The 17,135-nt window shown below is 39.6% G+C and overlaps 1 protein-coding gene across 4 annotated transcripts in view; it reads right to left on the reverse strand.

The window, feature by feature from the left end:
- LOC101114973 (NXPE family member 4) overlaps nt 1–17,135 on the reverse strand; it is a 70,096-nt gene that overhangs the window by 13,897 nt on the left and 39,064 nt on the right. For all 4 annotated transcript variants that reach the window (XM_060399307.1, XM_042232948.1, XM_060399305.1 and 1 more), the window contains one exon: nt 340–435. The gene's annotated coding sequence lies outside the window, so the exon portion shown is untranslated. The remainder of the gene's footprint in view (nt 1–339; nt 436–17,135) is intronic.

A 17,135-nucleotide genomic window follows, 5' to 3' on the forward strand; every position in this document is an offset into this window, starting at 1 on the left:
CCCCCTTTCTTGTCTTACTAGCCTTTCTAGCACCCCTCAAGCTTGAGAAGATGTATTGTAAAATTCATATTTCTCTCTGAAATGTTTTAGGCTTTCTCAGTGTTTTCCTATGGTTACATCTTCATTTCTGTCTTTGCCCTGGAATTTCAAGTTGTCTTTTCATATCACTTGGCTTAAACACTGCCCTTTGAAAATTTTCCTTGTCTCAAAATTTTTTCTCCCCTTGAAGCAACTCCTACCCTAATACCCAGTTAAAACACAGAGGTTAAAAGTTTCTGCACCCAAGAATAAATGTTGCCCCTTTCCCTCACCTCCCCAATTTTGCAAATATTTTCATACCTTCAATTTGAAGACTTTGCATAACTCCATACACAGGAACTACTGTTGTAAAGCTTTGTTCTGAAGCCGCTGGTGTATTACTGGGGTACCTCTCCTCTGTGCCAAGACAAATTACAGGTATACGTTGCAGTCTGCATGCTTTGAGCTTAGATCCATAGCCCTCTTCTCGGTTCAGGTAAGGTGATTTGCCAGCTCCACCTTAAGGAAGTATGTGGAGCGCAACTACAGTTCTCAGTTCACTCAGAGGTGGGGAGGAGAAATGAAATTCTCAGTATGCTTAGATGAGACAGTTTTCATGTTCTTAGACTTGATTAGTCTAATCTTAATAAGTGTACAATAAATATCCAACAAAAAATGTGAATGAGTTTGGAATTTTGAATGAATAGTCGTCCCTGGGAAGCTGAACCACCTAGTCTCCATCTGAGCCTTGTCATCAAGATCCAGGTGCCAGGATTCAAGTGTATATTATCTAGTACAGAATAGGTACTCAATAAAATTTGCTGAATAAATTTGAAAGAACCTCACACACAGCACAGGCAAGACAATAATACTGACTCACTCTCAGACCAACAGAGTGACAGTTTACAGTCATGGGTTTGAATCCATCTGGGATTTGTATTCCTTTTTAAAATCTGATATTTATTTACTTGTTCGGCTGTGTTGGGTCTTAGTTGCAGCACACAGGACCTTTCAGTTGTGGCATGCAAACTCTTCATTGCATGGTGGGATCTAGTTCACTGACCAAAGATTGAACCTGAGCCCCTGCATTGGGAGCGCAGAGTCTTAGCCACTGGACCACCAGGAAAGTCCCTGGGATTTGTATTTTTGAACCAATAGAAATGGTGTCAGAAGGAGCAGGTGCCCAGGACAAATGCACTGGTGCTCATAGAAGCAGTAGCCGATTACACTGTGGACCCCTCTACACTTTCATTTATGCTGTCACACCCAGGAAGTTAAACCTCTTTAAAAATCTACTCTATCCTTTCAGTCATATGTATAAACAAGAAATCAAGACCTGTTTCACAAGGATCTTCAGGATTTTTATAATCCTCCCAACATCCTTGATCCCACTCTGTGAAACTGGCCTTAACAACACTTCTTATGTCTTTGCATAATGACTGTTGAAAACATTGTTTTAACCTTGTGTGACTGGGTCCAGGTTGCTCACTTCTTTCCTACAGATAAAGCCTTTAATAAGAGATAAATATTTACAGACAATTTGATTTGGCTTCTCCGTAGGAGACTGGTTCCCAGCTTTCTCTGAGACATGTAGATGTATGGATTTTAATTTGCTTTAGTCACATCAATATTGATATTTAATGTTAACCTGAGGTTGGTATAATAGATATGTTTGACTTGAGGGAAGCTCAGTCAGGAGAGTTTAAGTGATTTTTCTAGGTCATCTAATGAGCTTTGAAACAAGAGTTGAGGCCAGGATTCCTGCCACATTAACTTCTGATTCAGAGCCCTTTCCAATACTCATCAGGTCTCCAACGCATACAGTAGAACAAAGTTCAGGTAGATCCTGGGGTTCATATATCTATTTTCCATTATGCTTCAAAGAAATGTCTCTCTTTTTTTTTTTTTTTTGTACCACCTTTTAATTTGCTCAAAAACCTGGTGTGAGCACAATATATTGCTCTTTTTGCAGTGAGTATGTAGTTTCCTCATCATCTTTGATAGTTTCCTTTCCCCTACATTTAAGGGTCTAAATGAGGAGTCAGAATATGAGAACTTGGTCAGAGGTAGGAACATGGAGCCATGAGTTCATACAATAAAGCACAGCCCAAGAAAGTGTCAGTTTGTTGGGAGGAGTGAGTAGGGTAAGAGTAGTTTTACCTTGCCCGGGGTCTAAAGGAGCCCAAGCAAACTGGGTAGACAGTCCAGGATTATGCAAAGCAAAGAGCAGATGTCCAGGGAACATGTCATGACTACTGAGCCAGAAGCTAGAGAAGTGGCTGCCGTGGCCTCAGAAATCAAACAAGATGCACCTCACTGCTGAGGAGCCCACACTGAAAGGTGGGAAGTCTCATGTCCATGGGACCCAAGTATAGAGGGAGAGTCCTTGCGCCTGGAAGGAAGATAGAAGATGCAATATCAAGAAGTCTCAAGGTTCCAGAAGTGAGTGCTTGACGTCGGACTCCACGTCACAGTGTAATGGTGGAAGGCACAGACTGCAGCTCAGCCATGCTGACGGAGGGGAAAGGTTGACGCTGAGGCAGATATAGGGGTAGGCCGTTCACCACGACCCCAGATTAACTAGTAACAGATGGTCTTCCATTTGGGAACAGACCTCTCTTCCATTTTCAGGTATTGTGGAAAATTATCTGAAGTTCAGAGTGACTGCTATGCACCTAACACTCTTTGACAAAGGTGGTGACTCCCTGGCTTCAGATGACACTGCAAAGCTATAGTAATCAAAACAGTATGGTACCAGCACAAAACAGACACGGATCAGTAGGATAGGATAGGCAGCCCAGAAATAAATCCACATGCTATAGCCAATTAATCTGTGACAAAGGATGTAAGAATATATAGTGGAGAAAAGACAGTCTCTTCAGTAAGTGGTGCTGGGAAAACTGAACAGTCACATGTAAAAAAATTAAATTAGAAGATTCTCTAATACCATATGTAAAACAATTAAATTAGAAGATTCTCTAATACCATATACAAAAATAAACTCAAAATAGATTAAAGACCTGAATATAAGACCAGATACTATAAAACTACTAGAGGAAAACACAGGCAGAACACTCTTGACATAAAGCAATGGTTTTTTTTTTTTTTTTGGTGGCTCCTTCCCCTAAAATAAAGGAAATAAAAGCAAAAATAAACAAATGGGATCTAATTAAACTTAAAGGCTTTTGCACAGCAAAGAAAACCATTGATTAAATGAGAAGGCAACCTACTGAATGGGAGAAAATATTTGCAATTGATATGACCAATAAGTGATTAATATCCAACATATATAAGCAGCTCATGGAACGCAACATCAAAGAAAACAAACAACTCTCTTAAAAAATGGACAGAAGAACTGAATAAATATTTTTCCAAAGAGGAAATGCAGATGACCAATGAGTGCATGAAAAGATACTTAACATTACTAATCACTAGGGAAATGTAAATCAAATCACAATATCACCTCCAACTTGGCAGAATGGCTATCATCAAAAAGTCCTCAAATTATAAATATTGGTGAGAATGTGGAAAAAAGGGAAGCTTCCTACATGGTTGGTAGGGATGTAAATTGGTATAATTGTATGTAAATTATATATATATATATACACACACACAAACACACACCCATACATACGCACAATGGAATACTGCTCAACCATAAAAAACAAAATTTTGCCATTTGCTGCCACATGGATGGGATGGATGGACCTGGAGGACATTATGCTAAGTAAAATAAATCAGACAAAGAGAAACACTGTATGATATCACTTATATATGGAATCTAAAAAATACAATTAAACTAGTGAACGTAACATAAAAGAAGTGAACTTACAGATACAGAGAACAAGTGATTGGTTACCAGAGGCGGGGAGGGGCAATATAGGGGTAAAAGAGTGGGAGGTACACACTCTTGGGTATAAGATAGGCTCAAGGATGTATTATACAACACAACAAATATTTTGGAAGAACTGTAAATGGAAAGTATCCATTAAAAATTGTATAAAAATTAAAAAAAATGTTAAAAAGGTGGTGCGTGCATGCGTGCTCAGTCACTCAGTTGTGTCTGACTCTGTGACCCCGTGGACTGTAGCCTGCCAGGTTCCTCTGCCCATGCGATTCTCCAGGCAAGGATCCTGGAGTGGGCTGCCATTTCCTTCTCCAAAAAGGTGGTGAAATAGTGGCATCAAGCTGTTTCATTATGCCTAAGTCATTGCTACCTGGCCACTTGTATCATAGATGGGTACTTGTTTCAAAGGCAACAGGTTGAGCTCCTGGCATGAGAACCCTGCCAAATATGAGTGGTCCCTTTTGATGGTCACTGCCTGCATTCAGATCTCCTATTTGCTGCAGTTTGAAAGAGACACATATATGTGGGGAAGGAAGCAGTAGGTGGGTTCGCTTTGAGAGATGCATGGATCAGATAAGGGCTAACATTTATCTGAAGAATTGTTAGCTACCAGGCCCTTTTCCAGTGCTCCTTATGCACTAGCATGCCTGTGTGCTCAGTCCTGTCCGGTTCCTTGTGTTCCCATGGGTTTAACCCACCAGACTCCTCTCTGCAATGGGATTTTCCAGGCAAGAAACTGGAGTGGGTTGCCATTTCCTCCTGCAGGGGATTCTTCCTGACTCAGGAATCAAACCGCATTGCAAACAGATTCTTTACCTGCTGAGCCGTTGGGGAAGCCTGTCTTTATGCACTAATCCACTTAACTCTCAGAGTTTCACTATGAAGACATCACCATTTTCAGATGAGGACACTGGGGCACAGGATGCTTAAACATTAGCTAAGATCACAAAATCAGTATATGGAAGGGGCAGGCCGTGCAGCCAGATCGCCAGAGCTGCATTTTTTATTCACTCCAAGGTCCGGCCAACAGTCATGAAATAGAAGACATGAGACAGCAGAATCCATGCAGCAGAGAGAAAGTAGAGAGTAGCTAGATGTTCACAGCAGCAAGAACAGCAGAGACAGAAAGTCACTACTTGATGCCGCACAAGGAGACCCTGTTCCTGCTAGTGAGGCTGCTCCCAGCCCACTCCTAGGCCCCGCAGTGTGTCCTGAAGCAGGGTCACCAGCATCCAGGATCCAGTGCCTGATGACCTGAGGAGGAGCTAATGCAGTGATAATAGAAGTAAAGAATAATAAATAAATAATAGAAAAATAATAAATAGAAATAAAAAATTGTGCACAAGACATGTAATGTGCTTGAATCAGCCCCAAACTCTCCTCCCTCTCCCTTGTTCCCTTGGTCCATGGAAACACTGTCTTCCATTAAACCGGTCCCTGGTGCTAAAAAGGTTGGGGACTACTGTCCTGAAGGTCCTTCCAGGTAGGTCCTCAGTAATGCTTTCCGTCCCTGTGAGGAGCTGGAGTGTGTTGGGAGGCTGGGCAGAAGACTTTCATCTCACTTTCCAGATTCTCAGAGAGGATTCAATTCTGAAATGTGAGAAACTGTCCAGATTACATGAAACCAGCTACCCATATTGCGAATGTAAGTTGTTAGCTTCTTATTCACTGGCAACAGAAAGCATGTTTTTCATGAAGATGAAAAAATAAAGCACAAGAAAACCATGAATATCTTTTTCAAATGCCCTCGACTCTGATAGTATTGATGATCCTAGCAGCATGTGTCCAGGGGGTTTTGTAGATGACTAAATGATGTGCTTGTTCAAAGAGTGATGTGACCAGTTTCCGGAAAAACTTGGATGGACCTGCATAGCCGGAACAGGAGGATATGGGTATCTGGCCATCTAGTCAGTTTTGGACCAAATGTTGAATAACAGGTTTGCCTGGCTGACATCTTAACTCCAAGACAGAATGAAGAGGAACTTATTTTAAAAATCTACATGCAGTCTTGCCCTTCAGGGTTGACTGGAACCCAAGACCTTTTTTTAGTTATATGATTGTAAAACAAGTATATGTATTTTTTCTTATGAGAATGTGAATGAAGTAGAGTGACTTAGACACACATTTCGGAATGAAAAGTACTCAATTTTCTACTATAAATAGGGCTTCCCAGGTGGTGCAGTGGTAAAGAATCCATCTGCCAATGAAGGAGATGCAAGAGACATGGGTTCAATCCCAGGGTCAGGAAGATTTCCTGAAGTAGGAGATGGCAGCCCACTCCAGTATGCTTGCCTGGGAAATTCCATGGACAGAGGAGCCTGGTGGGCTACAGTCCATGGGGTTGCAAAAGAGTCAGACATGACTGGAGGACTGAGTGCACACAATAAATAGGTCCATTGTTAAGATAAATCATTCCTCTGTGTGAGAACACTGTAGTAATAATTGCACTAGTCAAGATTTGCTGATGAATCCTAAAATCACTGGGTGGAAGTTTGAGGAGAAACAAGAATAGTTTTCCATCAATACATTTATTAATTTCAAAGTGAAAAATAGTAACTTTGTGTTGAAAACCAGCAGACACTGGCTTATGCACGTGGTCAAGATTAACATCAGCAGTAATAAGACAAATCTTCTTTCATGATATTGTACTGAGAAGGACATACCACTTCTGTATTATTCTTGAGAAAAATGCATGACCCCGATCTAATTATGAGAAAATATTGGATAGTATAAAATGGAGGGACAATTGACAAAATAACTCACAAATACTCTTCAGAAGTGTCATGATCATGAAAAATAATGTGAAATTAAGCAGCTTTCAGAGATTGGAAGACACTAAGGAAACATGATGACTGAACGCCATGTGGAATTCTTAAATTGGGTTCTGAAACAGAAAAAGGACTTTTCTGGAAACACTGGTAAAAGTCAAATAAAGTGCCTAGTTTAGCCACTCATGTACCAATGTTAATTTCTTGATTTTGAACATTTTATAGTGATTATACTAGATGTTATCATTGAGAGAAGCTGGCTGAAGGGTATATGAGAACTCTCTGTATTATTTTTAAACTTTTCTGTAATTAGAAAATTATTTCAAAATTAAAAGTTTAAAAACTTTTTCAAGTGGAGAAAATAATATATTCTTCCATGAAATGGTTCATTCTCTCCCGTGTCGTCTACTAAATGACTTACCAAATAGTGTATCTATCATGTTCACACAGATAGTTGCTGCCACTTCTATCATTTCACATTGCCACCTATACCTGGTATATTTCTGGGCTTTTCATCCTGTTTGGTCTATTTTTCATCTGTAAATGTTATTCTTTGAGGATTTATTTTGCTTTTTTTTTTCTTGCAGAAAAACATGGCTCTATACAAATATAAAGATGCATACATCTTATCTGCTGGGATAACTCTCCTTTTGTTGCTCTGATTTTTCAAAATTAGGTTTCTAGGTGCTCCTCCCCTCGGCCCCCCACATTGTTAATAATCAGTGTTCCTGGGAGTTAGGAAGATGGGATACTAACAGAGAACGTTGAGTCTCTCACTTGATTCAGCACTGGAGATGCCACAGAAGTAAGAGGAGCTGGTCTATTTCAGATATTAATGGAAACTGAGATATCCCTAGGATTTGAGTTCTGATGTGCCTGATGGAGGTGAAGGTCTAGGCAGAGGAAGTAAACCTAGGGCAGAAAAAGGCTGGAAGCTATGGGCAGGGTAAAGATTTAGGCGAAGGTTCTGACTCCTTTTAACTTCCTTACAAGGCCCTGCTTAGAACATAGATTGCCGTCTTGTTACTGCAGGGCACAGTAATAGCAACTTCTCCCAGCACTCAATGGGGAGGCAGTGTAGTAACATCCGGCACCACTAGGGGGCCCTGAGGTCTGCAGAGAGGTGAAACCTGCTTGTGCAAATGGAACTAGCTTGTGAGCTAGTCCTGAACTTTAACCTCTTCCCGTTGCTATGGGGGCACGCCTGTCATTTGTTTCAGTAGTACTTCACTGTATGGGATTTTCCTATATATTATAATAATGCATGCTTAGTATCCCCAGTCCCTTGCCGTAAATACCTGTGGTAACAAGTGTCATTAGAGCAACCCCTGAATTTCCCTCACATGTTTCCAAATACCTGACTAGATCACAAGACGATTACAGCGCTTGGGAAAGCAGCACTTGGGTGGAGCTACAGAAAGGCCACTGAGGGTTGGATGTGTGAGTAACAGAAAGGGACATTGTTGAGGACAGATCAAAACAAGCTCTTAGCACTAAAGAACCCTTCTAAGAAGCCCTGCAAATTCTCTGCCAATGACACAAGTTAAGGCATGGAATTTGGTCTATTCTCCTGGGAAGACATGATTGTTGATACCAGTAATCCCAGGGAAATGTGACCTCACAGGAAAAAATAATGAGACATATGAAGAGCACAATTCCTATCTAAAACAGGAGAAAAGTAATGGGCCACACAGACCAAGAATTAGAATTAAGCATAATAAATATCAGTTGAGAGAGAGAGAAAGAAGAGATACCAGTAGCCTGACTGTAAAGCAGAAATGAGTAGTTATTAAGAAGAACGAGTGGAAGAGTCTTGATCTAAAATATATTGACATTTTTATTTTATTTTATTATTTTTTTTTCTTTGGACTAATTTTATTATAGAAAAACAAATCTCTACATGCTTAAGCAACTACATTTGAAATTTTGTTTTACAGACAAAATTATAAGTACTAATACAGATCTTGTGAAATAAAATCTTGAATTATTTGAAATATAAAGTTATGACAATACTACCAATATATCTTTGCTTTCAATTTTTTACCATTTTGTTAACATATGTTCTTTTTTTTTTCTAGATGTTAATTTTATTTATTTATTTATTTTTTTTAATTTTAAAATCTTTAATTCTTACATGCGTTCCCAAACATGACCCCCCTCCCACCTCCCTCCCCACAACATCTCTCTGGGTCATCCCCATGCACCAGCCCCAAGCATGCTGCACCCTACGTCAGACATGGACTGGCGATTCAATTCTTACACGATAGTATATATGTTAGAATTCCCATTCTCCCAAATCATCCCACCCTCTCCCTCTCCCTCTGAGTCCAAAAGTCCGTTATACACATCTGTGTCTTTTTTCCTGTCTTGCATACAGGGTCGTCATTGCCATCTTCCTAAATTCCATATATATGTGTTAGTATACTGTATTGGTGTTTTTCTTTCTGGCTTACTTCACTCTGTATAATTGGCTCCAGTTTCATCCATCTCATCAGAACTGATTCAAATGAATTCTTTTTAACGGCTGAGTAATACTCCATTGTGTATATGTACCACAGCTTTCTTATCCATTCATCTGCTGATGGACATCTAGGTTGTTTCCATGTCCTGGCTATTATAAACAGTGCTGCGATGAACATTGGGGTACATGTGTCTCTTTCCATTCTGGTTTCCTCGGTGTGTATGCCCAGCAGGGGGATTGCTGGGTCATAAGGTAGTTCTATTTGCAATTTTTTAAGGAATCTCCACACTGTTCTCCATAGTGGCTGTACTAGTTTGCATTCCCACCAACAGTGTAGGAGGGTTCCCTTTTCTCCACACCCTCTCCAGCATTTATTGCTTGCAGATTTTTGGATCGCAGCCATTCTGACTGGTGTGAAGTGGTACCTCATTGTGGTTTTGATTTGCATTTCTCTAATAATGAGTGATGTTGAGCATCTTTTCATGTGTTTGTTAGCCATCCGTATGTCTTCTTTGGAGAAATGTCTATTTAGTTCTTTGGCCCATTTTTGATTGGGTCGTTTATTTTTCTGGAGTTGAGCTGCATAAGTTGCTTGTATATTTTTGAGATTAGTTGTTTGTCAGTTGCTTCATTTGCTATTATTTTCTCCCATTCAGAAGGCTGTCTTTTCACCTTGCTTATATTTTCCTTTGTTGTGCAGAAGCTTTTAATTTTAATTAGATCCCATTTGTTTATTTTTGCTTTTATTTCCAGAATTCTGGGAGGTGGATCATAGAGGATCCTGCTGTGATTTATTTCTGAGAGTGTTTTGCCTATATTCTCCTCTAGGAGTTTTATAGTTTCTGATCTTACATTTAGATCTTTAATCCATTTTGAGTTTATTTTTGTGTACGGTGTTAGAAAGTGATCTAGTTTCATTCTTTTACAAGTGGTTGACCAGTTTTCCCAGCACCACTTGTTAAAGAGATTGTCTTTACTCCATTGTATATTCTTGCCTCCTTTGTCAAAGATAAGGTGTCCATATGTGTGTGGATTTATCTCTGGGCTTTCTATTTTGTTCCATTGATCTTTATGTCTGTCTTTGTGCCAGTACCATACTGTCTTGATGACTGTGGCTTTGTAGTAGAGCCTGAAGTCAGGCAAGTTGATTCCTCCCGTTCCATTCTTCTTTCTCAAGATTGCTTTGGCTATTCGAGGTTTTTTGTATTTCCATACAAATCTTGAAATTATTTGTTCTAGTTCTGTGAAAAATGTGGCTGGTAGCTTGACAGGGATTGCATTGAATTTGTAAATTGCTTTGGGTAGTATACTCATTTTCACTATATTGATTCTTCCGATCCATGAACATGGTATATTTCTCCATCTATTAGTGTCCTCTTTGATTTCTTTCATCAGTGTTTTATAGTTTTCTATATATAGGTCTTTAGTTTCTTTAGGTAGATATATTCCTAAGTATTTTATTCTTTTCGTTGCAATGGTAAATGGAATTGTTTCCTTAATTTCTTATTCTACTTTCTCATTATTCGTGTATAGGAATGCAAGGGATTTCTGTGTGTTGATTTTATATCCTGCAACTTTACTATATTCATTGATGATCTCTAGTAATTTTCTGGTGGAGTCTTTAGGGTTTTCCATGTAGAGGATCATGTCATCTGCAAACAGTGAGAGTTTTACTTCTTCTTTTCCAATTTGGATTCCTTTTATTTCTTTTTCTGTTCTGATTGCTGTGGCCAAAACTTCCAGAACTATATTGAATAGTAGCGGTGAAAGTGGACACCCTTGTCTTGTTCCTGACTTTAGGGGAAATGCTTTCAATTTTTCACCATTGAGGATAATGTTTGCTGTGGGTTTGTCATATATAGCTTTTATTATGTTGAGGTATGTTCCTTCTATTCCTGCTTTCTGTAGAGTTTTTACCATAAATGGATGTTGAATTTTGTCAAAGGCCTTCTCTGCATCTATTGAGATAATCATATGGTTTTTATTTTTCAATTTGTTAATGTGGTGAATTACATTGATTGATTTGCGGATATTGAAGAATCCTTGCATCCCTGGGATAAAGCCCACTTGGTCATGGTGTATGATCTTTTTAATGTGTTGTTGGATTCTGATTGCTAGAATTTTGTTGAGGATTTTTGCATCTATGTTCATCAGTGATATTGGCCTATAGTTTTCTTTTTTTGTGACATCTTTGTCAGGTTTTGGTATTAGGGTGATGGTGGCCTCATAGAATGAGTTTGGAAGTTTACCTTCCTCTGCAATTTCTGGAAGAGTTTGAGAAGAATAGGTGTTAGCTCTTCTCGAAATTTTTGGTAGAATTCAGCTGTGAAGCCGTCTGGACCTGGGCTTTTGTTTGCTGGAAGATTTCTGATTACCGTTTCAATTTCCGTGCTTGTGATGGGTCTGTTAAGATTTTCTATTTCTTCCTGGTTCAGTTTTGGAAAATTGTACTTTTCTAAGAATTTGTCCATTTCTTCCACGTTGTCCATTTTATTGGCATACAACTGCTGATAGTAGTCTCTTATGATCCTTTGTATTTCTGTGTTGTCTGTTGTGATCTCTCCATTTTCGTTTCTAATTTTATTGATTTGATTTTTCTCTCTTTGCTTCTTGATGAGTCTGGCTAATGGTTTGTCAATTTTATTTATCCTTTCAAAGAACCAGCTTTTGGCTTTGTTGATTTTTGCTATGGTCTCTTTTGTTTCTTTTGCATTTATTTCTGCCCTAATTTTTAAGATTTCTTTCCTTCTACTAACTCTGGGGTTCTCCAACTCTTCCTTTTCTAGTTGCTTTAGTTGTAGAGTTAGGTTGTTTATTTGACTTTTTTCTTGTTTCTTGAGGTATGCCTGTATTGCTATGAAGTTTCCTCTTAGCACTGCTTTTATAGTGTCCCACAGGTTTTGGGTTGTTGTGTTTTCATTTCATTAGTTTCTATGCATATTTTGATTTCTTTTTTGATTTCTTCTGTGATTTGTTGGTTATTCAGAAGTGTGCTGTTCAACCTCCATATGTTGGAATTTTTAATAGTTTTTCTCCTGTAATTGAGATCTAATCTTAATGCATTATGGCCAGAAAAGATGCTTGGAATGATTTCAATTTTTTGAATTTATCAAGTTTAGATTTATGGCCCAGGATGTGATCTATCCTGGAGAAGGTTCCATGAGCACTTGAAAAAAGGTGAAATTCATTGTTTTGGGGTGAAATGTCCTGTAGATATCAATTAGGTCTAACTGATCTAATGTATCATTTAAAGTTTGCGTTTCTTTGTTAATTTTCTGTTTAGTTGATCTGTCCATAGGTGTGAGTGGGGTATTAAAGTCTCCCACTATTATTGTGTTATTGTTGATTTCCCCTTTCATACTTGTTAGCATTTGTCTTACATATTGCGGTGCTCCTATATTGGGTGCATATATATTTATAATTGTTATATCTTCTTCTTGGATTGTTCCTTTGATCATTATGTAGTGGCCTTCTTTGTCTCTTTTCACAGCCTTTGTTTTAAAGTCTATTTTATCGGATATGAGTATTGCCACTCCTGCTTTCTTTTGGTCTCTATTCGCGTGGTATATCTTTTTCCAGCCCTTCACTTTCAGTCTGTATGTGTCCCTTGTTTTGAGGTGGGTCTCTTGTAAGCAGCATATAGAGGGGTCTTGTTTTGTATCCATTCGGTCAGTCTTTGTCTTTTGGTTGGGACGTTCAACCCATTTACGTTTAAGGTGATTATTGATAAGTATGATCCCGTTACCATTTACTTTGTTGTTTTGGGTTCGGGTTTATACACCCTTTCGTGTTTCCTTTCTAGAGAATATCCTTTAGAATTTGTTGGAGAGCTGGTTTGGTGGTGCTGAATTCTCTCAGCTTTTGCTTGTCTGTAAAGCTTTTGATTTCTCCTTCGTATTTGAATGAGATCCTTGCTGGGTACAGTAATCTGGGCTGTAGGTTATTGTCTTTCATCACTTTAAGTATGTCTTGCCATTCTCTCCTGGCCTGAAGAGTTTCTATTGAAAGATCAGCTGTTATCCTTATGGGAATCCCCTTGTGTGTTATTTGTTGTTTTTCCCTTGCTGCTTTTAATATTTGTTCTTTGTGTTTGATATTTGTTAATTTGATTAATATGTGTCTTGGGGTGTTTCGCCTTGGGTTAATCCTATTTGGAACTCTCTGTGTTTCTTGGACTTGGGTGATTATTTCCTTCCCCATTTTAGGGAAGTTTTCAACTATTATCTCCTCAAGGATTTTCTCATGATCTTTCTTTCTGTCTTCTTCTTCTGGGACTCCTATAATTCGAATGTTGGAGCGTTTCATATTGTCCTGGAGGTCTCTGAGATTGTCCTCATTTCTTTTAATTCGTTTTTCTTGTTTCCTCTCTGATTCATTTATTTCTACCATTCTATCTTCTATTTCACTAATCCTATCTTCTGCCTCCGTTATTCTACTAATTGTTGCCTCCAGAGTGTTTCTGATCTCATTTATTGCGTTATTCATTATATTTTGACTCTTTTTTATTTCTTCTAGGTCCTTGTTAAACCTTTCTTGCATCTTCTCAATCTTTGTCTCTAGCCTATTTATCTGTGATTCCATTTTGATTTCAAGATTTTGGATCATTTTCACTATCAATATTCGGAATTTCTTCTCCGGTAGATTCCCTACTTCTTCCTCTTTTGTTTGGTTTGGTGGGCAACTCTCCTGTTCCTTTACCTGCTGTGTATTCCTCTGTCTCTTCATCTTGGTTATATTGCTGCGTTTGGGGTGGCCTTTTTATATTCTGGTAATTTGTGGAGTTCTCTTTATTATGGAGCTTCCTCACTTTGGGTGGGGTTCTATCAGTGGCTTGTCAAGGTTTCCTGGTTAGGGAGGCTTGTTTTGGAGTTTTGGTGGGTGGAGCTGGGTTTCTTCTCTCTGGAGTGCAGTGGAGTAACCCGTAATGGGTTACAAGACATCAAAGGTTTTGGGATAATTTTGAGCTGCCTGTATATTGAAGCTCAGGGGATTGTTTCTGTGTTGCTGGAGAATTTGCGTGGTATGTCTTGTTTTGGAACTTGTTGGCCCTTGGGTGGAGCTTGGTTTCGGTGTAGGTATGAAGGCATTAGATGGGCTCCTATTGCTTAATGTTCCCTGAATTCAAGAGTTCTCTAATGTTTTCAGGCTTTGGATTTAAGCCTCCTGCTTCTGGTTTTCAGTTTTATTTTTACAGTAGCCTCTAGACTTCTCCATCTATACAGCACCGATGATAAAACATCTAGGTTAAAGATGAAAAGTTTCTCCACACTGAGGGACACTCAGAGAGGTTCACTGGGTTATAAGGAGAAGAGAAGATGGAGGAGGTAGTTAGAGGTAACTGGAATGAGATGCGGTGAGATCAAAAGAGAAGAGAGCAAACTAGCCAGTAGTCACTTCCTTATGTGCGCTCTATAGTCTGGACCGCTCAGGGGTATTTACAGAATTATACGGGGAAGAGGAGAGGGAGGAAGAGGACAGAGGTGACCAGGAGGATCAGAGAGAGGAATGAGTAGGAGAGAGACAAATCCTGCCAGTAACCTGTTCCTTAGGTGTTCCCCACCGTCTGGAACACACAGAGATTCACAGAGTTGGATAGAGCAGAGATGGGGGGGAAAAGAGACAGAGGCCACCTCGTGGAGAAAAAGGAGAGTCCAGAGGAGGAGAGAGTGGTCAAGCCAGTAATCTCGCTCTCAGGTAAACTGGGGTAGTGAAGTTTGGGTTTTTAAATGTACAAAATTGGCAATAAACACCTAAGAGCAAAGATTAAAAATCTAGAGTAGAGGTTGGATTTTCAAAGATACAATATTAAAGAGAAGCAGAAGGAAAAAGGAAGAAAGGAAAAAAAAAGAAAGAAAAAGAATTATTAAAAAACAAACAAACAAACAGACAAACAATAAAAAAAAGGTCTTTTTTAAAAAAAATAGTAATAATAGGTTATAGAAACAAAAATTAGAGGAGAAATAGAAGACTTAACAATTTAAAAAAAGTTAGAAAAAAAAAGCAAAAAAAAAAAAAAGGAATGCTTTTAAAAATATTAAAAAAATATATATCTGGCCCTTTCTGGTGTTATGGGCCGTGTGGGATCACTTCCAAGGTGGTTCCCTCTGATTAACTTCTTCTGTTTGCTGGTTTTTAGGATCACTAGTTCAGTCGCGCTGTGGGGAGGGGGGATGCTGCAAACAAATAGCACTGTCGTGTGCACACAGTATCTCTGCTCCGCTTGACCTGTCCTTTCTCGCGGCGCACAAACCGCTCCGGCTCTACGATGCTCAGCCGGGAACCGTCTGGGGCCGGCCCTAGGCTGCGTGCACTTCCCCGGTCCAAGCTGCTCAGGTTCGGCGCTCAGGCAGCCCTCAGAGGCACAGATTCGGCTGGGACTGCGCTTTGTGCCCTTCCCAGGTCCGAGTAGCTCAGGAGTTTGGCGAGCGCGGTCGCTGCGGCTTGTCACCTTTTCTGCCGCTGCTACTCAGCTTTCTGGGTGGACCGCTGGCGCACCCCGTGAGGCAGATTGTGACTGTCCAGCACCCCCAGAAGTCTTAGCAAAGGAGCCTGCTTGCAGTTAGGTAAGTAAAGTCTCTCCGGGTCTGCAATTGCCCCTTTCCAGACCTTACGGCTCTGGCTGCCTATCCCCGGCGGGGGATGGTCTGCAGCCGGCTTTTCCGTTCCATCCTTTGTTCTGTGCTCGGTCCTGGCGGTGTCTTATGTTTGAGCTTTTCGCGTGGTAGCTATCCCACAGTCTGGTTTGCTAGCCCAAGTTAGGTCGTTCTGGTTGCGCGTGGGGCGTTCCTGCCCGATTCTTACAAAGCTCTGCAGCCCGCGCCTCCCGCGCGTCCCTGCCCTGCCCCTACTTCCCAATGGCGGATGCAGGCGTCTGTGCTGCTTTTCCGCTGGGGGAGTTACTGTTGGGCTTGTAATCTGTTGGTTTTAATTATTTATCTATTTTTCCTTCCTGTTATGTTGCCCTCTGTGTTTCCAAGGCTCGCCACAGACTCGGCAGGGAGAGTGTTTCCTGGTGTTTGGAAACCTCTCTTCTTAAAATTCCCTTCCCGGGACGGGCTTCCCTTCCCGGGACGAAGCTCCCTCCCCACCTCCTTTGTCTCCTTTTTCGTCTTTTATATTTTATCCTACCTGTTTTTGAAGACAAAGGTCTGCTTTTCTGGTTGCCTGATGTCCTCTGCCAGCCTACAGAATTTGTTTTGTGAAGTTTGCTCAACGTTGAAATGTTCTTTTGAGGAATTTGTGAGGGAGAAAGTGGTCTTCCCATCCTATTCCTCCACCATCTTTCCCTCCGATTGACATTTTTATTAAAATATATAATAACCAAAATAAATAATAATTGAGTGAAAGAGCAGAATGTATAAAAAAATCAAATTAGTAACCTTGCAGATCAGTTTGAAGATCAGGTTGAATAACTCTCCAGAAATCATCAAGAAGGAGTTGAAAAAATGTGAAAGACAAGTTGAAAGATATGGAGCAAAGAAGCAAAAATGTCAATATCCATATTTAATAAGAATCCCAGAAAGGTAGGGTAAAAACTAAGGAAACAGAGATGCTACCTTATTTTTAAGTACATATGAAAATCAGAATTACTGGTCACAAGGGAAATCTCAATAATGTTTAAATTCATCACTTATATATAAACCACAATGAAATCACAAAATATTTGACAGTGAATAACAATGAAGATATTTTATATCAAACATTATAGAAAGCCTCCAAGTTGTATTAAGGGGGAAATATCTAACTGAAGATGCAGCTATTAAATAGCAATAAAAATGAACACTAAATGAGTTAGAGGTCCAAGTTAAGAACAGAAAAAAAGAACATAGTAAACCTGAAAAAAGTAGAAGTAAGGAAATCATAAATGTAGAAGCAGATACTATAGGAAATGAAACAAAGAGATGATAGAAATGATCAACAGAATAAAAAGCGAATTCTTAGAACAAAAGTTAAAACAAGCCACTTTCTAGTAAATTTGATCAAGAGAAAGAGATAAACTATGTAGGACTCTCCAGCCACTGAACATGGGAGGACAGAGGAA

This window comes from Ovis aries, chromosome 15 (genome assembly GCF_016772045.2).
Source record: "Ovis aries strain OAR_USU_Benz2616 breed Rambouillet chromosome 15, ARS-UI_Ramb_v3.0, whole genome shotgun sequence".
NCBI classification, from domain to species: Eukaryota; Metazoa; Chordata; class Mammalia; order Artiodactyla; family Bovidae; genus Ovis; species Ovis aries.